The 20,208-nt window shown below is 47.1% G+C and overlaps 1 protein-coding gene across 1 annotated transcript in view; it reads right to left on the reverse strand.

Moving 5' to 3' along the window:
* Nucleotides 1-16,996, reverse strand: part of LOC134983498 (gastrula zinc finger protein XlCGF57.1-like) — a 44,457-nt gene extending 27,461 nt beyond the window's left edge. The window contains exon 1 of the mRNA XM_063949162.1: nt 16,955-16,996. The gene's annotated coding sequence lies outside the window, so the exon portion shown is untranslated. The remainder of the gene's footprint in view (nt 1-16,954) is intronic.
* Between the last annotated feature and the right edge of the window lie 3,212 nt (nt 16,997-20,208).

Raw genomic sequence — 20,208 nt, forward strand, 5'->3', positions numbered from 1 at the left:
CCAGAGCGTCCACAGCTATTGCCTGAGGGTCTCTTGACCTGGCGCAATACCTGTCCAGTTTTTTGTTGAGGCGAGACGCCATCATATCCACCTTTGGTTTTTCCCAACGGTTCACAATCATGTGGAAGACTTCTGGATGAAGTCCCCACTCTCCCGGGTGTAGATCGTGTCTGCTGAGGAAGTCCGCTTCCCAGTTGTCCACTCCCGGAATGAACACTGCTGACAGTGCTATCACATGATTTTCCGCCCAGCGAAGAATCCTTGCAGCTTCTGCCATTGCCCTCCTGCTTCTTGTGCCGCCCTGTCTGTTTACGTGGGCGACTGCCGTGATGTTGTCCGACTGGATCAACACCGGCTGACCCTGAAGCAGGGGTTTTGCCAGGCTTAGAGCATTGTAAATCGCTCTTAGCTCCAGTATATTTATGTGAAGAGACATCTCCAGGCTTGACCATACTCCCTGGAAGTTTCTTCCTTGTGTGACCGCTCCCCAGCCTCTCAGACTGGCATCCGTGGTCACCAGGACCCAGTCCTGTATGCCGAATCTGCGGCCCTCTAACATATGAGCACTCTGCAACCACCACAGAAGAGACACCCTTGTCCGTGGCGATAAAGTTATCCGCTGATGCATCTGCAGATGCGATCCGGACCATTTGTCCAGCAGATCCCACTGAAAAGTTTGTGCGTGGAATCTGCCGAAAGGAATCGCTTCGTAAGAAGCCACCATCTTTCCCAGGACTCTTGTGCATTGATGCACAGACACTTTTCCTGGTTTTAGGAGGTTCCTGACAAGTTCGGATAACTCCCTGGCTTTCTCCTCCGGAAGAAACACCTTTTTCTGAACCGTGTCCAGAATCATTCCCAGGAACAGCAGATGTGTCGTCGGCGTCAATTGAGATTTTGGAAAATACAGAATCCACCCGTGCTGTTGCAGCACTATTTGGGTTAGTGCTACTACGTCCTCCAGCTGTTCTCTGGACCTTGCCCTTATCAGGAGATCGTCCAAGTAAGGGATAATTAATACGCCTTTTCTACGCAGAAGAAACATCATTTCGGCCATTACCTTGGTAAAGACCCGAGGTGCCGTGGACAATCCAAACGGCAACGTCTGAAACTGATAATGACAGTTTTGCACCACGAACCTGAGGTACTCTTGATGTGAAGGGCAAATTGGGACATGCAGGTAAGCATCCTTGATGTCCAGGGACACCATAAAGTCCCCTTCTTCCAGATTCGCTATCACTGCTCTGAGTGACTCCATCTTGAACTTGAATTTTTGTATGTACAGGTTCAAAGATTTCAGAATTAGAATAGGTCTTACCGAGCCGTCCGGCTTCGGTACCACAAATAGTGTGGAATAATACCCCTTTCCCTGTTGTAGGAGGGGTACCTTGACTATCACCTGCTGAGAATACAGCTTGTGAATGGCTTCCAATACCGTCGCCCTGTCTGAGGGAGACGTTGGCAAAGCAGACTTTAGGAACCGGCGAGGGGGAGACTTCTCAAATTCCAACCTGTAACCCTGAGATACTACCTGCAGGATCCAGGGGTCCACCTGTGAGTGAGCTCACTGTGCGCTGAAATTCTTGAGTCGACCCCCCACCGCCCCTGAGTCCGCTTGTAAAGCCCCAACGTCATGCTGAGGGCTTTGCAGAAGCCGGGGAGGGCTTCTGCTCCTGGGAAGAAGCTGCTTGGTGCACTCTCTTACCCTTTCCTTTGCCTCGGGGCAGATATGACTGTCCTTTCGCCCGCTTGTTCCTATAGGAACGAAAGGACTGCGGCTGAAAAGACGGTGTCTTTTTCTGTTGGGAGGGGACCTGAGGTAAAAAGGTGGATTTCCCGGCTGTTGCCGTGGCCACCAAATCCGATAGACCGACCCCAAATAATTCCTCCCCTTTATACGGCAATACTTCCATATGCCGTTTGGAATCCGCATCACCTGACCATTGTCGCGTACATAAACTTCTTCTGGCAGATATGGACATCGCACTTTCAATAAAATACTGTCCATATCCAGGGTATCAATATTTTCAGTCAGGGAATCCGACCAAACCACCCCAGCACTGCACATCCATGCTGAGGCGATGGCTGGTCGCAGTATAACACCAGTATGAGTGTATATACTTTTCAGGGTAGTTTCCAGCCTCCTATCCGCTGTATCCTTGAGGGCGGCCGTTTCGGGAGACGGTAACGCCACTTGTTTTGATAAGCGTGTGAGTGCCTTATCCACCCTAGGGGGTGTTTCCCAGCGCGCCCTAACCTCTGGCGGGAAAGGATATAATGCCAATAACTTCTTTGAAATTAGCAGTTTTCTATCGGGGTTAACCCACGCTTCATCACACACTTCATTCAATTCCTCTGATTCAGGAAAAACTACAGGTAGTTTTTTCAGACCCCACATAATACCCCTTTTTGTGGTACTTGCAGTATCAGAGATATGCAAAGCCTCCTTCATTGCCGTGATCATATATCGTGTGGCCCTACTGGAAAATACGTTTGTTTCTTCACCGTCGACACTAGATTTGGTGTCCGTGTCTGGGTCTGTGTCGACCGACTGAGGTAAAGGGCGTTTTACAGCCCCTGACGGTGTCTGAGACGCCTGTACAGGTACTAACTGGTTTGCCGGCCGTCTCATGTCGTCAACTGATTTTTGTAACGTGCTGACATTATCACGTAATTCCATAAACAAAGCCATCCATTCTGGTGTCGACTCCCTAGGGGGTGACATCACCATTACAGGCAATTGCTCCGCCTCCACACCAACATCGTCCTCATACATGTCGACACACACGTACCGACACACAGCAGACACACAGGGAATGCTCTTATCGAAGACAGTACCCCACTAGCCCTTTGGGGAGACAGAGGGAGAGTTTGCCAGCACACACCCAAGCGCTATAAATATATAGGAACAACCCTACAGAAATGTTGTTTCCTTTATAGCATCTTAATATATCAAAAAAATGCCAAAAAAGTGCCCCCCCCCCTCTCTGTTTTACCCTGTTTCTGTAGTGCAGTGCAGGGGAGAGTCCTGGGAGCCTTCCTCGCAGCGGAGTTGAGCAGGAAAATGGCGCCGTGTGCTGAGGAGATAGGCCCCGCCCCCTATTTCGGCGGGCTCTTCTCCCGGTGTTTGTGAGACCTGGCAGGGGTTAAATACATCCATATAGCCCCAGGGGCTATATGTGATGTATTTTTTAGCCAGAACAAGGTATTATCATTGCTGCCCAGGGCGCCCCCCCCAGCGCCCTGCACCCTCCGTGACCGCTGGTGTGAAGTGTGTGACAACAATGGCGCACAGCTGCAGTGCTGTGCGCTACCTCATGAAGACTGAAAAGTCTTCTGCCGCCGGTTTCTGGACCTCTTCTGCTCTTCTGGCTCTGTAAGGGGGTCGGCGGCGCGGCTCCGGGACCGGACTCCATGGCTGGGCCTGTGTTCGATCCCTCTGGAGCTAATGGTGTCCAGTAGCCTAAGAAGCCAATCCATCCTGCACGCAGGTGAGTTCACTTCTTCTCCCCTAAGTCCCTCGATGCAGTGAGCCTGTTGCCAGCAGGACTCACTGAAAATAAAAAACCTAATAACTTTTTCTAAGCAGCTCTTTAGGAGAGCCACCTAGATTGCACCCTGCTCGGACGGGCACAAAAACCTAACTGAGGCTTGGAGGAGGGTCATAGGGGGAGGAGCCAGTGCACACCACCTGATCCTAAAGCTTTATTTTTGTGCCCTGTCTCCTGCGGAGCCGCTAATCCCCATGGTCCTGACGGAGTCCCAGCATCCACTAGGACGTCAGAGAAAATATAGTGTTCACTCTAGGATATTTTTAGGGCAGGGTGCTGAGCATTGAATAGGGCACATTTTTGTTTTGAAGGGCACATTTTTGTTTTGAAGGGCACATTTTAAGCATAGCGTATATGTTTATAGTTTTTGTACATACATTTTGCCCTTAGTAAATCATATACCCATACATACATACATATAAGACCCCTAACATCTGTACTGAGAAACATACTGTATATGTCCAGTCTTCTATGTGTTATAAAACAGAAAAGTTAAACAATGGGTTAAAATATATAGGAAAAAAATAAGTCTGTTCTATTAGGGAAATACTGTAAGCAGAACATGCTCACTGCTTACCCTGTTCTTTCCCTCTTTATCAGAGTGCTGTGTTATTACAGTGCCTCCTCTGCCATCCAGTTCACTAAGGATAGAAATTGTGTTCCAATATCAGAGGTGGGCAAGGAGTAGACGACAACATTGTAACCTGCACTCTGCCTGCTGCATTCTGTATACAAGGGGGCGATTTATGTTCCTGCAGGGTGCACCGAGACAGGCAGGGGGCCGCACCCTGCTGAGACAGCCTAGAAGGAACACTATAATAACAGGACACCACAGGCTGCTCACCCTGTATAATAATAACAGGACACTGCAGGCTGCTCACCCTGTATAATAATAACAGGACACCACAGGCCGCTCACCCTGTATAATAATAACAGGACACCACAGGCCGCTCACCCTGTATAATAATAACAGGACACCACAGGCTGCTCACCCTGTATAATAATAACAGGACACCACAGACTGCTCACCCTGTATAATAATAACAGGACACCACAGGCTGCTCCATCTGTATAATAATAACAGGACACCACAGGCTGCTCACCCTGTATAATAATAACAGGACACCACAGGCTGCTCACCCTGTATAATAATAACAGGACACCACAGGCTGCTCACCCTGTATAATAATAACAGGACACCACAGGCTGCTCACCCTGTATAATAAATAACAGGACACCACAGGCTGCTCACCCTGTATAATAATAATAATAATTACAGGACACCACAGGCTGCTCCCCCTGTATAATAATAATAATAATAATAATAATAATAATAATAACAGGACACCACAGGCTGCTCACCCTGTATAATAATAACAGGACACCACAGGCTGCTCACCCTGTATAATAATAACAGGACACCACAGGCTGCTCACCCTGTATAATAATAACAGGACACCACAGGCTGCTCACCGTGTATAGTAATAATAACAGGACACCACAGGCTGCTCACCCTGTATAATAATAACAGGACACCACAGGCTGCTCACCCTGTATAAAAATAGCAGGACACCACAGGCTGCTCACCCTGTATAATAATAATAATAATAATACTAATAACAGGACACCACAGGCTGCTCACCCTGTATAATAATAATAATTACAGGACACCACAGGCTGCTCACCCTGTATAATAATAACAGGACACCACAGGCTGCTCACCCTGTATAATAATAACAGGACACCACAGGCTGCTCACCCTGTATAATAATAACAGGACACCACAGGCTGCTCACCCTGTATAATAATAACAGGACACCACAGGCCGCTCACCCTGTATAATAATAACAGGACACCACAGGCTGCTCACCCTGTATAATAATAATAATAATAATAATAATAATAATAACAGGACACCACAGGCTGCTCACCCTGTAAAATAATAATAATAATAATAATAATAATAATAACAACAACAGGACACCACAGGCTGCTCAACCTGTATAATAATAATAATAATAATAACAGGACACCACAGGCTGCTCACCCTGTATAATAATAATAATAATAATAATAATTACAGGACACCACAGGCTGCTCACCCTGTATAATAATAACAGGACACCACAGGCTGCTACTCCTGTATAATAATAATTACAGGACACCACAGGCTGCTCACCCTGTATAATAATAACAGGACACCACAGGCTGCTCACCCTGTATAATAATAATAATAACAACAGGACACCACAGGCTGCTACTCCTGTATTATAATAATAATAATAATAACAGGACACCACAGGCTGCTCCCCCTGTATAATAATAATAATAATAATAATAACAGGACACCACAGGCTGCTACTCCTGTATAATAATAATAATAATAATAATAATAATAATAATAATAATAATAACAACAACAGGACACCACAGGCTGCTCACCCTGTATAATAATAATAATAGGACACCACAGGCTGCTACTCCTGTATAATAATAATAATAATAATAATAATAATAATAATAACAACAGGACACCACAGGCTGCTCACCCTGTATAATAATAATAATTACAGGACACCACAGGCTGCTACTACTGTATTATAATAATAATAATAATAGAACACCAGAGACTGCTCCCCTGTATAATAACAACAACAACAACAACAACAACAGGACACTACAGGCTGCTCCCCTGTATAATAATAATAATAATAACAGGACACCACAGGCTGCTCCCTCTGTATAGTAATAACAACAACAGGACACTACAGGCTGCTCCCCTTGTATAATAATATTATTATTATTATTATTATTATTATTATTATTATAATACAAGGGGAGCAGTCTGTAGTGTCCTGTTGTTGTTATTACTATACAGAGGGAGCAGTCCTGTTGTTATTATTATTATTAACAGGACACCACAGTCCGCTCCCCCTGTATAATAATAATAATAATAATAATAATAATAATAATAATAATAATAATAATAATAATAATAATAATAGGATTTTAATACCTACCGGTAAATCCTTTTCTCTTAGTCCGTAGAGGATGCTGGGGACTCCGTAAGGACCATGGGGTATAGATGGGATCCGCAGGAGACATGGGTACACTACAAGACTTTGAATGGGTGTGAACTGGCTCCTCCCTCTATGCCCCTCCTCCAGACTCCAGTTACAAACTATACCCAGGGAGACGGACATTTCGAGGAAAGAATTTATTGTTTAAACACGGTGAGTGTCATACCAGCTCACACCATGAACATACCGCAGAACGTGGCATTCAATAGCACACCAGCCAACGGCATGAACAATACACAGCCACATGCTGAGAGAATATGTAACACAACCTGTGTGTCAACACAACCAATAATAAGACACCGCATGCCATGGCATGCACAACGTCAGCAACGGCCTGTCAGAAAAGAAACACCACAAGAGTGTAACCATAACCAATAACTGCAGCCACAGTACGCACTGCGCCCAGCATCCTCTATGGACTAAGAGAAAAGGATTTACTGGTAGCTATTAAAATCCTATTTTCTCATACATCCTAGAGGATGCTGGGGACTCCGTAAGGGCCATGGGGTTTATATCAAAGCTCCAGACCGAGCGGGAGAGTGCGGACGACTCTGCAGCACCGATTGAGCAAACATGAGGTCCCCATCAGCCAGGGTATCAAACTTGTAGAGCTTAGCAAAAGTGTTTGAACCCGACCAAGTATCCGCTCGGCAAAGTTGAACCGCCAAGACTCCTCGGGCATCCGCCCAAGAAGAGCCCACCTTCCTAGTAGAATGGGTCACCACCAAATTCGGTAACGGCAATCCAGCCATAGAACGAGCACACCGACACGGATCACAGATCTAGTGTGTAACCGACTGCAGAGACGCAGGCGCCCCAATCACGCTGGGAGCATACCGGACAAACAGAGCCTCTGTTTCCCCAATCTGAGCCAAATTGGCGACATAAATATTCAAAGCCCTGACTATATCGAGAGACCATGAATCAGCCAATGCTTAAGTAACCACAGGCATCAAATAGGCTGGTTTCTGCGAAACACCGAAACCACTTTTGGCATAACTAATATCCGAGTTCTCAATTCCGCTCTATCCACCTGGAAGATCAAACAGGGGCTCTTGTGAGACCCAGCCGCTACTTCCGACACCTGCCTTGCGGAAGCCAAAGCCAAAAGCATGACCACTCTCCAAGAGATAAATTTTAACACAACCTTTCATAAACGTTCCAATCATTGTGACACAAGAAAATGCAACACCACGGTGCCTATGGGGGCACAAATGGAGGTTGGATGTGCAGTACTCCTTCCACGAAGGTCCGAACTTCCAGAAAGGTTGCCAATTCTTTCTTGAAAGAAAATGCATAAGGTCAAACCCGCACTTGAATGGAGCCTAACTCTAGGCCTGCACCCACACCTGCTTGCAAAGAATGGAGAAGAACGACCCAGCTGAAGCTTCCGTAGTAGCTTTCTTGGATTCACACCAAGACACATATTTTCTCCAAACACGGTGGTAAGGCTTTGCTTCTTTTCTAGCCTGAAGAAGATTGGCAATGACGTCACTGGGAATATCCTTTCTGGCAAGGATATGGCATTGAATCGCCACGCCGTCAAACGCAGCCACTGTAAGTCTTGATACACGCCCGGATCTTGCTGAAACAGTTCCTCACGTAGAGGAAGAGGCCAGGGATCTTCTATGAGTAAATCTTGAAGAACTGGATACCAAGCCCTCCTTGTTTAGACCGGAACAATGAGGATCGCCGGAACCTTTGTTCTTCTTACGTTTATCACCTTCAGAAGAGTGATAACGGACGGGACACATAGACCGACTGAAAACACCCAAGGTGTCCCGAGATCGCGTCTGCAGAGGAAACTATTTCTCCGTCGTTCACATCCGGAACTAAGACTGCTAATATAGCGTTTACCAATCTTTCCACCCAGCAGAAAACTTTTACGGCATCTGCCATCGCCGCTTTGCTCCTTGTTCCGCCCTAGCAGCTTACTTACACCACTGCTGTCAAGTCGTCAAACAGAATTAACACGTGCAGATCACTAATACCCCTTTCACATCGCACAAATAACCCGGTACCGACACGGCATATTGCCGTGTCGAACCGGGTCAGTGTGCGATGTGAAAGCACACTGGGTGATTTAGCGGGTCGCCTGACCCGGTAAATCAACCCGGTAAAAAAGAAGGGTTTTACCCGGGTTGATTACCGGGTCAGTTGCGGTGTGAATGGGAGCCGTGTCGATGCGACACGGTTCCCATTCACAAGATAGGGAGAGGCGGCGCTGGAGATGAGCTCATCTCCCGACGCCGCCTCCACCCCCGCCCCTGCTGCGGCCTCCGTTGTCATGGCAACCGACCCGGTATATTGCCGGGTCGGGAAGCCTGCAACGGAGCGCAAATTCCGGATCCCACCCGGTAAGTACACGTTTGTCTTACCGGGTAGGACCCGGCATTTGCGATGTGAATGCAGCATTAGCATATGTTCACTGAAAATAGCTCTTAATTCAAGAAAGCTTATTGCAGACAAAGTACCCAGCTTGACCTTTTCCTCTGGAAATACTTCCCTTGCAAGGACTGCTCCCCAGTATCGGAGATCTGCATACATGGACACCAGGATCTCATCCTGGATTCCGAACCTTCGTCCCTCTAGGAGGTGAGAACTGAGAAGACACCACAGGAGCGATATCCTGGCCATTAGGATTATATTCTGGCGCATGTGCAGGTGAGATTCGGACCACATTTCCAACTGGCCCCGTGAAATCCACTCTGGCATTTGACCTGCTCACCGAAAAGCCTCTTAGGCTGCACCATCTTCTTCATCAACGGAACATAATGATGGATTGTCACTGCAAATCTGACCCGACTCCGGATCCGCAGACCTCTTTCCACAGGAACACACAGAACCTCAACCGTTCAGTATCTACCCTGATACCCACCTCCGACATCTCCGTCATTGGGAACAACAGCCTTCCCCTGTGTTGAAGAACACTCAGAGAGAAACAACGATCTGCACTTGTGTCTTGACCTCGCCTTAATCAGGAGAGTGTCCCAGTACAGAATAACAATGGCTCTCACTAGTGAAAGAATACCATCCCACTGCCATCACTCCGGTGAAATGGCAAAGACAGTCCTGGATATCAACCCAGGTAAGCCGAATGTGGAGAAAAACGCATCTAAACCCCTTTCTACCTTTACGTACTGGAGCTCCCTGGCCTGAGAGATTCCATCCTGTAGTTCAACTTCGTAAGGAGAAATCTCTGTTTTCCCCTTTTTTTTTTTTTACCAGGGACTGCAGGACAATGCCCTGACCTTGAAGCAACTCTGGTATGGCGTCGCGTACTACCTCCCCTTCCTGTATGTCCCCCTTTGGATTCCATTATTAACTCACAGGTCCAAGTCCATTCCCGGACTGACTGAAGAGTATTGGACGAGTTCCCACCAGAGTGGGCTCCAGCCAGATAGACCCAGCGACATGCGGTGGATGTGGTAGAAACAGAAAACGACATCCGCTTCTGCGAACCTGACAAGGCTGCAGAACTCTTACCTTTTCACCTTCCACAATCTGCACAGAAAGGGAAAAAAGAACGGTATCGAACCGGTTAAAATGACTGCATCCCACAGCAGAATGCGTCACCAACCGTGGTGAGGGAATCTAACTCACGAAGTTAGACTTACCAGTGGTATCCGCCGAGATTGACTGAGGCCTCCCCTAACAGCGGTACACCGTCCCAGGGAAACACTCCAGTATCTCTCGGAGTCAGCCTCAGCATTCCCCCGGCCACACCTCCTGCAGTCGCACGGCAGCCAGCCGCCATGTTATAGAGAGGAACCAACATAAGACACATCCCCTCTCCCTATAGGGTAATTCTATCGGATGCCTTTCCGAATACAAACACTCCCCCATGTGCATGTAATGCAAATAACTCCAAAGCATAGAAATAAAATATCACTTAGCTTCCTGTGTACGATCCTTTGTGACAGGGCCCCGTGTCGACAAGGAGTTGACTTTTACAGTATTCTGTCTACGGCGGGAAAAATAATAATCATTCGGACTCCTTGTGAGGATCTGAGACCAACTCGTCACGGCTGACCTAGAGCTTTATCAACAGAGCGACCAGCACATGAGAAGGAATACTTTTACTTCAGCACTCATTAGAAATCATAATATGAATATACATAATGTAATATACATATATCTATATACATATATATCCAAAAAATGGTCGCACTCACATCTTCAAAGGAGACAACGACTGGGGTGATCACTCCAGAATGCAAAGGCATTCAAATTATAGAACAGACAGTAGAGGCACTCTCCAGAATTCATAAAGATGCAAAAAGGTGAATTTATTTATACGTTACACAATACACTCGAATGGTATTCCTTGATATGTCCTCAAGCGCTTTCGGCCCACAGAGGGCCTTCCTCAGGAGGCAGTATGTAATAATTCCATCAGAACATAAGACCAAACACAGGGTCTACCCGGATATCCAGCAGTAAGCTGGGTTATGCCTGACAGGCTCTATATACACCAGTGATCAATTAGAATTTGGCGCTAAACACGCCCCTAATATGACCTCATATCAAATGCGACATAATTATACAAACTAACATCTAAAGCAATCAGTACAAAATAAATACCAAAATTTCCCAACCAAGAAGGGGTAATGCAGGACACACTTATACTTAGCGGCCAGGCTCCATGTGACACAAGTGGGCAAAGCCCGTCCGTTGTAAACACTAATAGCGGACATTCCCCGTCCACAGCTGCTGAGTACAGACGGACCGCAGTGACGTGCGTAACTAGGCAACAAGCCGCACTTCCTGTCTGTGAAACGCACGTGTCACAAAGACGGAAGTAAAGCTGGAACGCATATCGGAACTCTCTTAGACAGAATAAAGACATCCAGTCTGTCAAATCCAAGTAAATTCTGAATTAATTCACTCCAATACGGAATCTATATTAAATAACATGGGACCTAGCCAGTTTAGTGTGTACCTCATTCCCCGGTGTAAAGAGCCAATCAGCTGCAGTTAAAAACCCCAAAGTTAAAGATAATAAACACACAATATACAAACCATAAGGGAATATACAAAAAATACACAAAAGAATTTAGTATTGATCAGACCATACAATGGGTACCCACTATTGCTGTATTATCTCTATGCAAAACTTGATATATAAATAAATAAATAGGATACCTCTTCATACAAAGATGAAGAAAATCTTATGATCCAATTAGTGGGTAACCCCAGTCGACCAATATTAAATCAAAAAAAAAAAAAAAACAAAAGAAACAGCCTTAGCTATAAAATATCATAATCACCACATATCCAGACAATAAAAATTCCTACATATGTATATACATATACCTATAGGTGTCGGTCAGAGCATATCACTACCCCTAATCAAAGATATTTTTTTAAAACAAACATCTATACGGGAAGATATGTATCAAAAGTGCTATTGCACAATCTATATCCACCATAGTCAACGTAGAAAAAAATTAAGAGGGTTAGATTCATTAAGTCCATAGGGGGACACTGAACCCAGTCTGTGGATCCACCTCGCTTCCAACTTCTTTAATAGGAGTGATCGATCCCCACCCCTCTTAGGAACCGGAACCCAGTCAATGATCCGGCACTTCAAGGACGCCACTTGATGTCCTAATGTTAGGAAATGTTGGGCCACCGGTTTGTCAGTCTGTCCTGTCAACAATGCCTTGTGAATTGAACTCCGATGGTTCGCCATCCTCTCCCTAAAGGTGCATGTGGTCATTCCCACATAGGGGAGGCCACAAGGGCAGAGGAGCATGTAAATTACATGATCGAGTCGGCAATGCAGCCGAAATCTAATATTAATCATTTTCCCACTTATGGTTTGTATATTGTGTGTTTATTATCTTTAACTTTGGGGTTTTTAACTGCAGCTGATTGGCTCTTTACACCGGGGAATGAGGTACACACTAAACTGGCTAGGTCCCATGTTATTTAATATAGATTCCGTATTGGAGTGAATTAATTCAGAATTTACTTGGATTTGACAGACTGGATGTCTTTATTCTGTCTAAGAGAGTTCCGATATGCGTTCCAGCTTTACTTCCGTCTTTGTGACACGTGCGTTTCACAGACAGGAAGTGCGGCTTGTTGCCTAGTTACGCACGTCACTGCGGTCCGTCTGTACTCAGCAGCTGTGGACGGGGAATGTCCGCTATTAGTGTTTACAACGGACGGGCTTTGCCCACTTGTGTCACATGGAGCCTGGCCGCTAAGTATAAGTGTGTCCTGCATTACCCCTTCTTGGTTGGGAAATTTTGGTATTTATTTTGTACTGATTGCTTTAGATGTTAGTTTGTATAATTATGTCGCATTTGATATGAGGTCATATTAGGGGCGTGTTTAGCGCCAAATTCTAATTGATCACTGGTGTATATAGAGCCTGTCAGGCATAACCCAGCTTACTGCTGGATATCCGGGTAGACCCTGTGTTTGGTCTTATGTTCTGATGGAATTATTACATACTGCCTCCTGAGGAAGGCCCTCTGTGGGCCGAAAGCGCTTGAGGACATATCAAGGAATACCATTCGAGTGTATTGTGTAACGTATAAATAAATTCACCTTTTTGCATCTTTATGAATTCTGGAGAGTGCCTCTACTGTCTGTTCTATATACATATATACATATATATATATATATATACACACACACACATACACCATACATATAAGCGGATTGTCCGGAACCATTGGGTCCCTAGTGACATCAATGTGTTCTGAATGTGTATGACCATGTACTGAATGCTCCAGTTGTGGATCTAACAGGAAACCTTATGGTCGACAGAAAACCTAGCAATCGTCGACAGCAGGGAGTAGTACCAGGCAAAATAACATTCTTGCGACCCCGAGGGGTCCGAGGGAAGTATACATATGTAATTTTAAGCACACTTCCCCACAAATACTACCATGTCTGTGCTCGAGCTACAGGCCCATGGAACCGTACCATACATATACATATAAATATATATACAGGTTAGTTACAGCATGTTAATTTTCACCCGGTAATAAGAGTTGGTGCCGACAAAGTCACCCACATACTACTGTGTCTCCCCTACACCCACATACTACTGTGTCTCCCCTACACCCACATACTACTGTGTCTCCCCTACACCCACATACTACTGTGTCTCCCCTACACCCACATACTACTGTGTCTCCCCTACACCCACATACTACTGTGTCTCCCCTACACCCACATACTACTGTGTCTCCCCTACACCCACATACTACTGTGTCTCCCCTACACCCACATACTACTGTGTCTCCCCTACACCCACATACTACTGTGTCTCCCCTACACCCACATACTACTGTGTCTCCCCTACACCCACATACTACTGTGTCTCCCCTACACCCACATACTACTGTGTCTCCCCTACACCCACATACTACTGTGTCTCCCCTACACCCACATACTACTGTGTCTCCCCTACACCCACATACTACTGTGTCTCCCCTACACCCACATACTACTGTGTCTCCCCTACAGTGTTTACTTTGAAAAGCATAATACTACCGACCTGCTGACACTGCATCTACTTAATCAAGTATCAACAGGAGTCGGCGATGTCGACAGAGAGAATCGCATAGTGGTTTGCGACCTAGCACTCACACGTGTTGACACGTGTACTAAAAAGCTATAGTGGGTATACCTGACAGGGAAAACACAGACACATATGCACAACACAATGATTACATGCCCATTATATAAGATAGTGCTATATTTCATACTATATTGCACTAATCACTGTGCCCCCCCTTTCGTTTACACTGTACACTATTTTGGCGGGGACATGTAGAAAATGGCGCCATGGTGTGAGGGCTAAGCCCCGCCCCTTCTCTGCGCGCTTCAGCCCCGCTAATATTTTAGCTTTTTATGCTGGCAGGGGTCCGTATACAGAGCCTATGCACTGTATACGTGTTTAACCAGGCTTAATGGAGAGGATATTGCTGCCCAGGGCTCCCCCCCCCTGCGCCCTGCACCCTTGTAAAGCCATTGGTGTGTGGGAGCATTGGCGCACAGTGCGACCGCTGCTTTATACTGGTGGGGGTATCGTACACGGTGCCCGGGCACCAACTCTTGCCAGTGAAAAGACCCTCAGTAACTGCTGCCCAGGGCGCTCCCCCCCAGCGCCCTGCACCCTGTGAGTGCCGTTGGTGTGTGGGAGCATGAAGCGCAGCGCTACCGCTGTACTTACTTCCGTTACTGAAGTCTTCTGCCGTCTGATGTCTTCTGTTCTTCTCATACTCACCCGGCTTCTGTCTTCTGAGGGGGGTGACGGCGCGGCTCCGGGAACAAGCAGCTAGGCCAGGGGTGAGCAATTATTTAAGCTGGGGGGACACCGAACAGTTTCTAATGAATATCGGAGGGCCGCCCCCCCCCCCCCCTTTCCCCGCAGGCTCAAATAAACATACAATGTATAAACACCACTATAAGCCAGTATTAAAAAAATCCCAAAAGAAAACAAAACAGTGCTGAAAACAAAGACATCACCCAGTATTATGCTGTTATTGATAATATTAGCAGCATGATAGGGGCAGTATGTGCCACACCCACCCATCTTAATTTATTATAAATTACCTCCCCTCTCCCCTACCCGTCGACCGAGTCTCCCCGATTTGTGAGGCACAGAAGTGACTAATACTGCAGTCAGTGAGAGCACCGGAGACAGCCAGTCACTGGTTCAGCCTGTTCTCCTTTGGCGCTACCCTTGCACCTCGTCCGGCTCCATTAAAACCCCATGCGAGAACTACCTGAGGAGCTGCAGGAGCTACAGGCAGCCAGCCCAGCAGCCAGTCTCCCACTCTCACGTTAGGACTACGCAGCTGCCTCAACCGTGGCAGACACAATCTGGCTGAGCTCCCGCCCTCTGTAAAAAAATTAAATACATCAGTCAGCAGACCAGCTGACGTGAGGCATCACATGACACGACCGCGAGACCCGCGCCCAGGATTTCCTCAGCGGCGCCGGCAGCAGCTTTGGAAGTGCTGCATCGCAATCACAAACAGCTCAGCCTGTCAAGCCACTTGTGATTGCGCGCTGGTGGGAGGTAGCGGGCCGGGCAGGATCGGTTTGCGGGCCGCATCCGGCCCGCGGGCCGTATGTTGCCCACCCCTAAGCTAGGCGCACCAAGTGATCAAACCCTCTGGAGCTAATGGTGTCCAGTAGCCTAAGAAGCAGAGCCCTTGAACTAAGAAGTAGGTCTGACTTCTCTCCCCTCACTCCCACGATGCAGGGAGCCTGTAGCCAGCAGGTCTCCCTGAAAATAAAAAAGCCTAACATAAAGTCTTTTTCCAGAGAAACTCAGTAGAGCTCCCCTAGTGTGTGTCCAGTCTCTACTGGGCACAGAATCTAACTGAGGTCTGGAGGAGGGGCATAGAGGGAGGAGCCAGTTCACACCCATTCAAAGTCTTAATAGTGTACCCATGTCTCCTGCGGATCCTGTCTATACCCCATGGTCCTTACGGAGTCTCCAGCATCCTCTAGGACATATGAGAAAATAATAATAATAACAGGACACCACAGGCTGCACCCCTGTATAATAATAATAATAATAAAATTATACCACAGGCTACTCCCCCTGTATAATAATAACAGGACACCACATGCTGCTTCCCCTGTATAATAATAATAATAATAATAATAATAAGAGGACACCACAGGCGACCCCCCTGAATAATAATAACAGGACACCACAGGCTGCTTCCCCTGTATAATAATAATAACAACAGGAACTAACAGGCTGCTCCCCCTGTATAATAATAATAATAATTACAGAACACCCCAAGCTGCTCCCCTTGTATAATAACAACAACAACAACAACAACAACAACAACAACAACAACAGGACACCACAGGCTGCTCAACCTGTATTATTATTATAATAATATTAATAATAATAATAATAATAATAACAACAACAACAACAACTACAGGACACCACAGGTTGCTCCCCCTGTATAATAATAATAATAATAATAATAATAATAATAACAGGACACCACAGGCTGCTACTCCTGCATAATAAAAGGACACAACAGGCTGCTCCTCCTGTATAATAAAAATAATAACAAGACACCACAGGCCGCTCCCCCTGTATAAAAATAATAATAATAATAATAATAACAGGACACCACAGGCTGCTCCCCTGGATAATAATAATATCAGGACACCACAGGCTGCTCCCCCTGTATAATAATAATAACTGGACACCACAGGCTGCTCCCCCTGTATAAAAATAACTGGACACCACAGGCTGCTCCTCCTGTATAATAATAAGAGGACACCACAGGCCGCTCCCCCTGTATGGTAAGACGTCGTTACCTGATTTCCACGGACACTGGGAGGCTGCAGCAGTCGATGAAAACTCACTTCCAGCATGTGGACCGCACAGTCCGGAAGTAAGGTGGAACGCACAGACAGGAAGTAGGGCATGATTGGCAAATGTCGCTTACTGATTACTGGCCCCTCCCCTACTACACCCCGCCCACAATCCCGGCCTATGTAAGCTTTAACCATACATGTCCTCAGTGCATGAGGCCAGCGGCCATTTTCTTGTAGACCAGTCCGGCAGCAGCAATAGGTTCCCTGGCCGTGTAGTGACGTCAGGAGCGGCGGCCATTTTCCCCTGGTCTGAGCTCCGCCTTCCTTCTATCATTCCCACAAGGCAGCAGGAGCAGAGAGCAGCCATTGCTGTGTCTGGCAGCAGGTAATGATATTATTATTATTATTATTATTCTATAGGCTGAGCAGCTCTGCTGTCAGGTTCTGTACTACAGGGGGAGCAGCCTCTGGTGCCTTGTTATAGTGCAGCTGGAGCAGCCTCTGGTGCTGCATTATCCCTGTACAGGTGGCTGACACTCTAGTGTCCTATTACTGTAATACAGGTGGCGCAGACCCCGCTGTTACCGTGATACAGTTGGCGCAGACCCCGCCGTTACCGTAATACAGTTGGCGCAGACCCCGCCGTTACCGTAATACAGGTGGTGCAGACCCCGCCGTTACCGTAATACAGGTAGCGCAGACCCCGGTGTTACCGTAATACAGGTGGCGCAGACCCCGGTGTTACCGTAATACAGGTGGTGCAGACCCCGCTGTTACCGTAATACAGGTGGTACAGACCCCGCCGTTACCGTAATACAGGGGGCACGGACCCCGTCGTTACCGTAATACTGTGGCGTGGACCCCGCCGTTACCGTAATACAGGTGGCGCGGACCCCGCCGTTACCGTAATACAGGCGGCGCAGACCCCGCCGTTACCGTAATACAGGCGGCGCAGACCCCGCCGTTACCGTAATACAGGTGGCGCAGACCCCGCCGTTACCGTAATAAGGGTGGCGCAGACCCCGCCGTTACCGTAATACAGGTGGCGCAGACCCCGCCGTTACCGTAATACAGGTGGCGCAGACTCCGCCGTTACCGTAATACAGGTGGCGCAGACTCCGCCGTTACCGTAATACAGGTGGCGCAGACTCCGCCGTTACCGTAATACAGGTGGCGCAGACCCTGCCGTTACCGTAATACAGGTGTCGCAGACCCCGCCGTTACCGTAATACAGGTGGTGCAGACCCCGCTGTTACTGTAATACAGGTGTATCAGACCCCGCCGTTACCGTAATACAGGTGGCGCAGAGCCCGCCGTTACCGTAATACAGGTGGCGCAGACCCCGCCGTTACCGTAATACAGGGGGTGCAGACCCCGCCGTTACCGTAATACAGGAGGTGCAGACCCCGCCGTTACCGTAATACAGGTGTCGCAGACCCTGCCGTTACCGTAATACAGGTGTCGCAGACCCCGCCGTTACCGTAATACAGGTGGCGCCGACCCCGCCATTACCGTAATACAGGTGGCGCAGACCCTGCCGTTACCGTAATACAGGGGGTGCAGACCCCGCCGTTACCGTAATACAGGTGTCGCAGACCCCACCGTTACCGTAATACAGGTGTCGCAGACCCCGCCGTTACCGTAATACAGGAGGTGCAGACCCCGCCGTTACCGTAATACAGGTGGCGCAGACCCCGCCGTTACCGTAATACAAGTGGCACAGGGCCCGCCGTTACCGTAATACAAGTGGCGCAGAGCCCGCCGTTACTGTAATACAGGGAGTCGCCTGTGGTGTGCAGTTGTTGTTGTTATTATTATTATACAGGAGGAGCAACCTTTGTTGTCCTATTATTAATATTATAAAGAAGGAGTAGCTAGTGGTGTCGTCTTATTATTATTATTATTATTATTATTATACAGATCAAAAGAATTAGATGGAAAAAACTATTCATATGATATGCGCATGCGCAATCCCATTCAGCAAGGCAGGCAGGGGGCGGGATTGTGGGCGGGGCATGGAATAGTAACGATGCTGTTATAAGGAGTGGCGCATGCGCAGTATTCATGCAGAGCGGCTGGAGGGGACGGAGTTGGACAGAGCATCTGTCAACAGTGGGAGGAGCCAGAGGTGGAGCATCAGGATATCACAAGAGTGAGTGACAGCACTGACTGATATATCCATCTCACTCAATCACCGTTGACAGATGTTTGACATGCTGGGAGTAGTAGGAGTCAGGAGGACAGCGTCTTCTCATCCGACTCCCAGTGCTGGGTGCTTACAGGCTGGTTAATGGGTAACAATTAACCTACATATATATATATATATATATATATATATATATATAGCCTTCTGAGCTGTGTAGCTAGCTGGCTGCTGCAAGGGAAAGGGCTGAACTCTGATTGGTTTTCACCACGCTAGTTATGTTTCCTGTTGCCTAGTTGCAGCTTAGAGAGGGGAGGGATCATTAGAGCAGGCAGGCAGAGTTGCAGAGACATCCTCCAACGAACCCAAGATGCCCTGAAGCAGAGACACAGCAGCCAAGAACAGTGTATATCTCAGGAATAAATAAAGAAAACAGTTAACATCGCTACGCCATCGAATCATTACCATCCGATGGTGACAAACATCGGGATGCCACCATCGAATGTTAAAAACACTAACATCGAAACAAAAACATCGACCATCGATGTCCATCCCTACTATAAAGGGAGAGCAAAATGGGGTGTCCTGTTGTTAGTATAATACAGGGGGAGCAGGTTTTTGTGTATGGTTATTATTATACAGGGACAGCAGCTTGTGGTATCCTGGTAGTATTATTATTATTATTATTATTATTATTATTATTATACATTGGGAGTGGTGGTGATGTCAAAGTGATTTCACTTATATCTATAGTAGTAATACAGGGACATGACTGGGGAAGTGAGGGGATCTGGGAGTGTCACAGTGACATCACTTATATCTATAGTAATAATACAGGGACATGACTGGGGAGGTGAGGGCATCTGGTAGCATCACTTATATCTATAGTAATAATACAGGGACATGACTGGGGAAGTGAGGGGATCTGGGAGTGTCACAGTGACATCACTTATATCTATAGTAATAATACAGGGACATGACTGGGAAGGTGAGGGCATCTGGGAGTGTCACAGTGACATCACTTATATATAGTAATAATACAGGGGCATGACTGGGGGGTGAGGGGGATCTGGGAGCATCATATTTACATCACGAATAACTACAGTTATAA

Source organism: Pseudophryne corroboree (genome assembly GCF_028390025.1).
Source record: "Pseudophryne corroboree isolate aPseCor3 chromosome 3 unlocalized genomic scaffold, aPseCor3.hap2 SUPER_3_unloc_16, whole genome shotgun sequence".
Taxonomy (NCBI): domain Eukaryota; kingdom Metazoa; phylum Chordata; class Amphibia; order Anura; family Myobatrachidae; genus Pseudophryne; species Pseudophryne corroboree.